This window comes from Macaca nemestrina, chromosome 3 (assembly GCF_043159975.1).
Source record: "Macaca nemestrina isolate mMacNem1 chromosome 3, mMacNem.hap1, whole genome shotgun sequence".
Taxonomy (NCBI): domain Eukaryota; kingdom Metazoa; phylum Chordata; class Mammalia; order Primates; family Cercopithecidae; genus Macaca; species Macaca nemestrina.
Genome location: NC_092127.1, coordinates 150,267,602 through 150,275,810, shown reverse-complemented (window position 1 = coordinate 150,275,810; position 8,209 = coordinate 150,267,602). Strand labels below are relative to the sequence as shown.

General features: G+C 34.6%; 1 protein-coding gene across 3 annotated transcripts in view; it reads right to left on the bottom strand.

Moving 5' to 3' along the window:
- LOC105487678 (gamma-aminobutyric acid type A receptor subunit alpha4) overlaps positions 1–8,209 on the bottom strand; it is a 76,876-nt gene that overhangs the window by 11,068 nt on the left and 57,599 nt on the right. The gene's annotated exons all lie outside the window — the stretch shown is intronic.

The window sequence follows — 8,209 nt, the reverse complement described above, 5'->3', positions numbered from 1 at the left end:
AAAAGGCATAGGTAATTATACACATTATTTTAAAATCTAAAAATCCTGACACATTTTATTTCTCACTTCAATTAACAATGAAAACACAAATAAAATTTAATTAGAAAAGGTTGTATTAGACTTATAAACAGCATCAACGAATAGTTGCATAAATATCTGGATTCAAACCATTAACCAATAGTGATTAAATTGAAATACATTTCACTGGTTTTCATCAAATTATTTTCTTTGTAGAACAAGATTGTATTTGAAGAAAGTTGTGCAGCAAGCCACTAAAATTCTTATAATATTGACAGCCACAATAAACAACTATGTACATAATTAATTATAGATTCTCCATGCTAATGAAGGACAGTAATTTCTCAGATCATCCCCCAAATAGTCACATCTGATTTTTTAGAATATATGATGATATTTCCACAGTAATTTTTCTTCTCTATGTTTATTCTAAGCTATATTAATGTTAGATGATAATTACTTCCATAACTTCCCCCCCCTTACCATTTCATGAAGTAGATGGTGAGTGAAAAAATGGAGAAATAGAGGAGAGAGAAAGAAGAACAGCTCATAAAAGGGTGATTGGAAGAAGCCAGCCTCAAAGGGCAATTCACAGATACTAATATATGAAGTGGGTAGATTATATATAATTAATTAAGATCTCACTTTAGACATAAAGGTTTACTCTATAAATGTAATCTTTATTAGTACACTCATCTAGCATGCTTAAAGTTCAACTCATATCTCATAAATCATGACTACAAGGTCGCTGAGTAGACAAAAACAGCCTCACAAAACAGAGTCAATGTAGACTCTGACAGGTGTAGAAAGCATTCGTCATGTCAACTTGGCGTATTCTTCTAAGCAGGTTGCAGTTGAACTAATGAGCAATTGTAGCCTAACATATGGCACTGAATTTGGGTGGAGAAAATTGAAATCTAAATTGACATCAACCTAAAAGCTGAAGAACCATTACTTATCCTTCACTTTTCCTCTACATAGAACATTATAAATGTCACCTAATTAATCTTTAGATTTTGAATCACTTGTTACAGAAAAGGATAGTAATTAATTGATTATCATTGATCCTAAAATGTTATACACATGGTGAATAATATAAAAAAAAGAACAAGGTATATCCTTACAATTTAAAGAGCATATATAATCTTTGGCAAGGAAGCATACATACACAAAGATACAATAAAAAATATAACAAAAGGTAAAATATATTCAAGAACCAAACTATGACCAAATGCTGAATATCCCAAGAAAAGAAGAAAAGAGAGTAAAAATGATAAATTGGACAAACAGGAAAGTAATACATTTTTTCAAATATAATATGATAGTTGCATACTGTCTTCTTCTTTCAGTCAGTTAGGTTGCCCATGACCTTTAGAAATCTGTATGTTTCCTAACACTAAATTCTAAGGACTGGAGACTTTCCCTGCCAGTAAAAATGAAGTAACAGGAACTGAATCTACTTTCCTGCCTAAAATGACCCCCAAAACTTGACAAAGTATGCAAAAAAACAAAAACAAAAACAAAAACCTGTTGTTTGAAGAAACTGGCCATTAGACAACACAGAACCATAATCACTGAGAGGGAAAAAGCAAACTTGAAAGAGTTGCCATGCTGTGGTTTAGGAATGGAAAAGCCAGAAAAAAACTGGCAGGCTTCCTGAACTGAAAAGATGAAGTTAAGAATCTTGGGAGACCAAGGTGGCTAGAGTTCACAGGACAAAGTACCAGAGATAAGAATGCTAAACAAAGAGAGAACTCTAAAGATCTAAAGAGAGTCCCCATTGAGTATTTTACCAAACAAAGATCAGTTTGTGAGTGTGAGGTAACTACCCAAGGCTGAAAGGAACCATCTGAAATGATTAGAAAAAACAATATCTGACATTCACCCAAAGCCAGGAATAGTGCATGTTTCCACCTGCTGGACTAGAAAATGTCAACATTCATGTAGCATTTGGTAGAGTACGTAGAAGTGGCTGTCTTAATAGTATAGTATAAATAGCCTCAAACACTGCTCTTGTATTGTCTAATGCATTTTAAGAGCAAGAGTAGGAAGGATCAAACTGACTCCAAGTAACGTTACTGCCCCCCAAAACAAAGTATTAAAACATTTAAGTTCTTTTGTTCTAGACCAGTATCCTTCTGGAATGTCCTGAAATCTTGTAAATTGTGTTCTATATAATAGATTGGCTTCAAAAGTGACACCAATTCATCATTTCTCTCTATATTCATGCCCTCAATATTCATGCTCCATATTCAGGCCCAGGAGCTTACCCATTCCTGACCCATCCAGAGTTGGAGTCTATTTTTCCATAAGCTGCCTAATGACTTTCTTTGTCCAACAGTATGTGGAGGAAATGATAGTTTGCCATTTCCAATTTTTAACCTCAACAGTTCTTACTTACTTACACTCTTTCTTGAAACACTGCCACTACCACCATAAGAACAGGTCAGCCTGGCTAGCCTGCTAGAGATTGAGAGATCATTTGGAGAATAGCCAGTTATCACAGTGAGACAATCCTAGAACACCCAACAATTAGCTGACACTAGATTCATTAGTGTTCCGTTAAGAGAAAATGAGCTGCCCAAGCAAGCTTAATCAAAATCAACAGAATTCACAATTGATCCATAGACTTGGGAGCAAAAATAAATATTTATTGTGTGTACCTGAAGTATCATTTTTTTTTGTTATGCAATATTATTGTGGCAATAGATAGATGAGTTAGATCAAAGGTCCTGATGGGAGGTGCAGCCAAAGGGCTCATGAGGGCAGAAGTTCCTCAGACATTCTAAGACACTTAGAAGATTGGCCTGCCCAGAACTCATAGAGGACCTTTAGGGGGCACTGTTGCCTAATCCACACACTAGCTGAAGGACCAAGATGCTTTGCCCTCCATAATCCCACACTTTAAGAATTACAGTATTTTAAAACAGAAAGGGATTTCAGTGATCAACTTATTCCATTACTTCATTTTCCAGTAGAGAAAAGTAAGAACAGAAAGGTTACAGGTGGCTGGAATTCACACAGCAAGTGACTTACTTGGTGTCTGTTCTGCCTCATTGTAGAGGTTCTCTACTTACAAATGTGGAGGAGGCTTTAAAGAACTTAACAAGCTGCACATATTTGAGTCAGTCAAGTATTCATAATAGTATGATGTTAAGAAAAATTATACAAGACTTGGACATCAGAAAAAAATACAGCATGTCTTTTCAATGTCATAATAGAGTATTGTTTAACAAGCCCACACAAGGATAATTAAATCTTTAGAATCATTTACTTGAATTTGATTTTGCCATTTAATATTTGATTAGAACCCAAACACTGTCAAGTTAACATATTCAATTATGGATTCTTGTCTAGTACAAAAGATCACCAAAGGTTATGGTTTTATTGCCTTGTAAGACATTAAGCACTTCTGTATTTAACCTACCAGTCTTATTTTACTTTTCCTTTTAAAAAAATTGCCTATAAGTAGCCATTCCTCAAAATGACTTTGAATCCATTTTACCGTCTAAGTGGTTCTCTCATTAATTAACCATTGAACCAATCTTGGAGACCTGTCCATTCATTATTTGTAGGTCATGTTTTCGACAGTTGGAAAACTATATTTTGACGATATCTACTATTGGGTAAGTTATAAATATCAAAGAAATAAAAGCTTAGATTTGAATAATATGCCTAGAGAAAGAGAAAAGCCTAAGCAAAAATAAAAAGAATCAGTCTAAGGTGGTTAGAAAAAAGAACAATGAAGTAAGAGACTTTTTGAGAGTAGGGTGAGCAATATGAACAGTACCAAAAAGATTACTGTCTGAAAACAAAGATCAAGTATTTTTATTCCAGTTTAAAAGAAGTAATGATAGAGCATAAAGACTGTCTTATCAATCTTTGTAGATTAATGCACACAGTAGGCACCTACTTCATATTTGATAAATTGCATTAAAATGGATATCCTATAGAATCAAGATCATTTTTCAAGTTAGAAAGTGTCAAATATTTTTATCTGATCTCCAATTTATTATTTCTTTTTCTGTGGGACACATCTTCAGAATATTGTAGGCAGTGCCTAAGGCATTTAAGTTATCTTGACTCAATCTCAAGTACAGCTGACAATGCCTTAGAAGTTTCATTATTTTGTATACCATATCCTACATAAAGGAAAGTGGAATTAGACTGATTTGAGACTTAAATCATTGCTCTCTGCCAAGCAGTTAAATGACACTCAAGTTATTTTTGTAGTTATGTCTCAAGTTTTACTCTGTTAAAAGTAGTCATTTTCCACGATGACAGACCACAAAAGGAATAAGGTATCTGCTGATCTATCTGGCAGACAACTCACCAGGAAGAATATTGACCCAGACTTCACATTTTGGTGCAACTAATGTGTCAGAATGATGTTGTGTTTCATACAGAGTGTAGAGACTTCAGTGGTTCCATCATGATTTAGCTGATGCACAGTGGTTTCGAACAAGAAAAAGCACCTAAGCTTCATTTGAATTTTAAAAAATGATTTAGTTTGAAATCACTTTGTCATTAGTCACAATAGCCTGAAGCAAGAAAAGAGACGCAAGGGAGTAGATTTAAACATTACCAACAAATTAAAGCAGTAACAGGCAAACAGGAGCAGATCCAAGCAATTCGTCAATCGTGACTGTGATCTGACACAATTTCTAAACAATTTTTATCAACTGCAAAAAAAGAATCATCTCAACTTATTACTCTAGCAGCAAAGAGATAAAGTGACTAAGATTAGGTTTGCAGAATGCATGCAGCTACATTCATATTGCTTGCTTGAAAAGCTAATGAAGTTTAACTTTGATGAAGTTTAATAAAATGTAATTTAATCCTTGTAAATTAAAAACTAACAATAATAATAAGGAATACGTTTATCTTCTAGAATATCAATGAGTCACATACTAAAAAAAAGAATCTAGTAATGTAAAGACATTTATTCAAGGCCATTTAGACAGGACTTCATGAGTAAGCCACATATCTTATTTAACAGGGAAATAAGTGTGGTAGAGCAACTAGAACTAAACTCCAAGGTAATGATTTACTGAGAACTGTCAACAGCATTTTTAGAAAGTGCTATGCGTAGAAATTTTTAACACGTCCCTTCCAAATAAACATGCTAAATATTTTATAAATAGTTAGCAAGGCACTCTATCATATATTGAGCTCCAAGATGTAGAAACCAAAATGCTGAGTTCCCTATTTATTGTATTTAATTTCCTCCCAATGTTGGCATTTAATTCAATGTTTATATTTCCATAAGTTATAGAAATATTACTTTCAATATCAGGCACTGGGATAAACTTTTGTTTTCCATTTGGGATTACCAGAAAAAGAAATCTTAAAGAATCCATTCATTTTCCCTTTACATATTTAGAGTTGAGGGTTTAAAACAGAATTTCTTTAAGATAGGTGACTTTGTGATTACTTTTGTTTCATACTGATTCCTAGTGTTTCTTTTTTATTTGTAAATATTTTGTATAGTAGATATATGGCTCCAATGGAGGAAACCACTTTGTTAGAGACTTCTTTGGTCAGAGCAGAGGTTCTTAGCTTGATTAAGCAGACTTGTTCAAATGCTAGCTGAAATCACACCAGGAGCTGCTTTCATCAATGCCACCAACATACCCCTGGAGAGAAAAGAGTGCAAAGGACACTCCACTCACTTCCTCTAAATACAGATACTAAGCTAGATGAATCTTTTCTTATTCAATGTAGAAAAGCAGTATTGTGGTTATACAAAGTATCTATAAGCATAATCTGAGACTAGTTAAAAACTCAAAGTCTCAAACAAGCCCTATTTGCAGGTAGTCTTTTTCATTAGCTATGCTGTTGTCAGTGATCCAGGGATCAGAAATTGAAAAACGCTTGCTAAACAGTTAAAATTGTGGGCTTCCAAATCAGACAGACCTGGTTGCAAATGCTGAATTTGTCATTTACTAGCTATGAGATATTCAGCAAGTTATTTAGCCTCTCAAAACCTCAAAGTCCTTGCTATAGGAGTAATAATGCTGCCTTCCTCCTAATAAATATATAAGATAATGCATGTAAGGCACTTAGCTCAATGTCTAGCACATAGTAGGATTCAAATGAATATTATATAGAAGTAACCCAGCTGAGGTCACATAATAAGATTCTGCCTCCAAAAGAAAATGGTACGTCACAGAAATAAATAATTACAGAAAACAAAATTTTAGAAGACAATATTATACATCTATGAAAATATGGCCATCATGTCTAATAATTACCACAGCAAATGACACTGAAGGAGAGAATAGTCTATGGAGTGGGATTTGAGCAATGAGAACACAGAGACACAGGGAGGGGAATATCACACACTAGGGCCTGTCAGGGTTGGGGGACTAGGGGAGGGATAGCTTTGGGAGAAATACCCAATATAGATGACGGGTTGATGGGGTGCAGCAAACCACCAGGGCACGTGTATACCTATGTAACAAACCTGCACATTCTGCACATGTATCCCAGAACTTAAAGTATAATTTTAAAAAGCTTTTTAAAAAATAATATTCTATGGTGAAGTCAGTCAGGGAAAGGATGTTGCTGGTGAAAATGAGAAATAAATACAAAGAAATACAAAATGCAATAGAAAAATCAACATTCATATTGATAGTAAGGGTGCAAATTAACACTAGAGTAAACCTTATAACTTATGCATAAGACATGTCAAAAAGCTCTTTAGGAAAAAGTAGCAGTAACAACAACCAAAACAATGGCTAACTCTTCTTGAGTGATTCTTTTGCACCCGGCACTCAGCTAACATGCTTTTAATTGAACTATCTGCTACACCTAATGTCATGTGCCATGTAAGAAAAACTATAGCCACAAATGTCTCAATGTCTAAGAAAAGATGTGGGTTACATATGAAGGAGATCTCGTGTACTATTCTATCAGATCACAGATCACTGTTTCTTTCATTTTATTTCTTTTCTTTTTTTTTTTTTTTTAGACGGAGTTTCGTTCTTGTTGCCCAGGCTGGAGTGCAATGGCATGATCTTGGCTCACCGCAACCTCCGTCTCCTGGGTTCAAGTGATTCTCCTGCCTCAGCCTCCTCAGTAGCTGGGATTACAGGCATGTGCCACCACGCTCGGCTAATTTTTTTGTATTTTTAGTAGAGACGGGGTTTCTCCATGTTGGTCAGGCTGGTCTCGAACACCCAACCTCAGGTGATCCACCTGCCTCAGCCTCCCAAAGTGCTGGGATTACAGGCATAAGCCACCACACCCAGTCTCCTGAACTTTTATAACAACTTTGGTCTTCTTCAACCACCAAATATTTTTCCCTGAATGTTTTCACTTCCCTGCAGATTATGACTCACTCGTAATGTGAATAAGTATGTATCTATGTGTATGTGTGCAAGTGTACATGTGTTTTGGATTTCAAACCATGCATTTGTTTAAATATTGAAAAATGTAATTAGCAATGTAATTTATAACTTTTCTTTTTCACACTTTAAGAATATTTTTAATCCTTGAAAGTGGAGTTAATGTATATATAGAGATCTGATAAAACATTACAAAAGAAGGCTAAATTAGATGGCAAGTAAATTCACCTTTAAAGCATCCACATTATCCTATGGGAATTATTTTCTTCAGCTTCAAAATATTCAGAAATTTATATTCAAACTCAGACAATATTTGTACAATGCTTTATTCTTAATATAGACTTGATATGACTTCATCATAATGAAATTGTGCTATGATGAATAGCCATCCAGAAGGATTCAAGTCCATGCCAACCCTATAGGTGGCTGGCATCGCAAGTAGTCTGAGTTACAATTTTATCTACATCAGCAAAGGCAACACGGGTGCTGTCTAAAAAACAATCATTTATCAAGGCAGGATTCTCAGTATACTTTTGCTGGGGAGAAAAAAATTCCATAGCTCAGGCATTATAAGAGAGTAAAATAGCCCTCTGTAAAACAATAGCTGTACAAGGTAAGTAAGTCATTTTGATGAGTCAAGAACCTTGCTGAATTTGGAATTCCAATTTCCAATTCCAATTCCAATTTCTTTGAAATTCCAGACAATATTTGCCTAATGAATGTAAACATTTATAATAACTGTAATAGATCTATTTTTAGGGAAAAGTAGTTCAAGTTCCATGCTTCATCTCTTGTTGGAGCATATTCCCCAGGTCCAGTGGGTAATAGAAGATCCACAATTA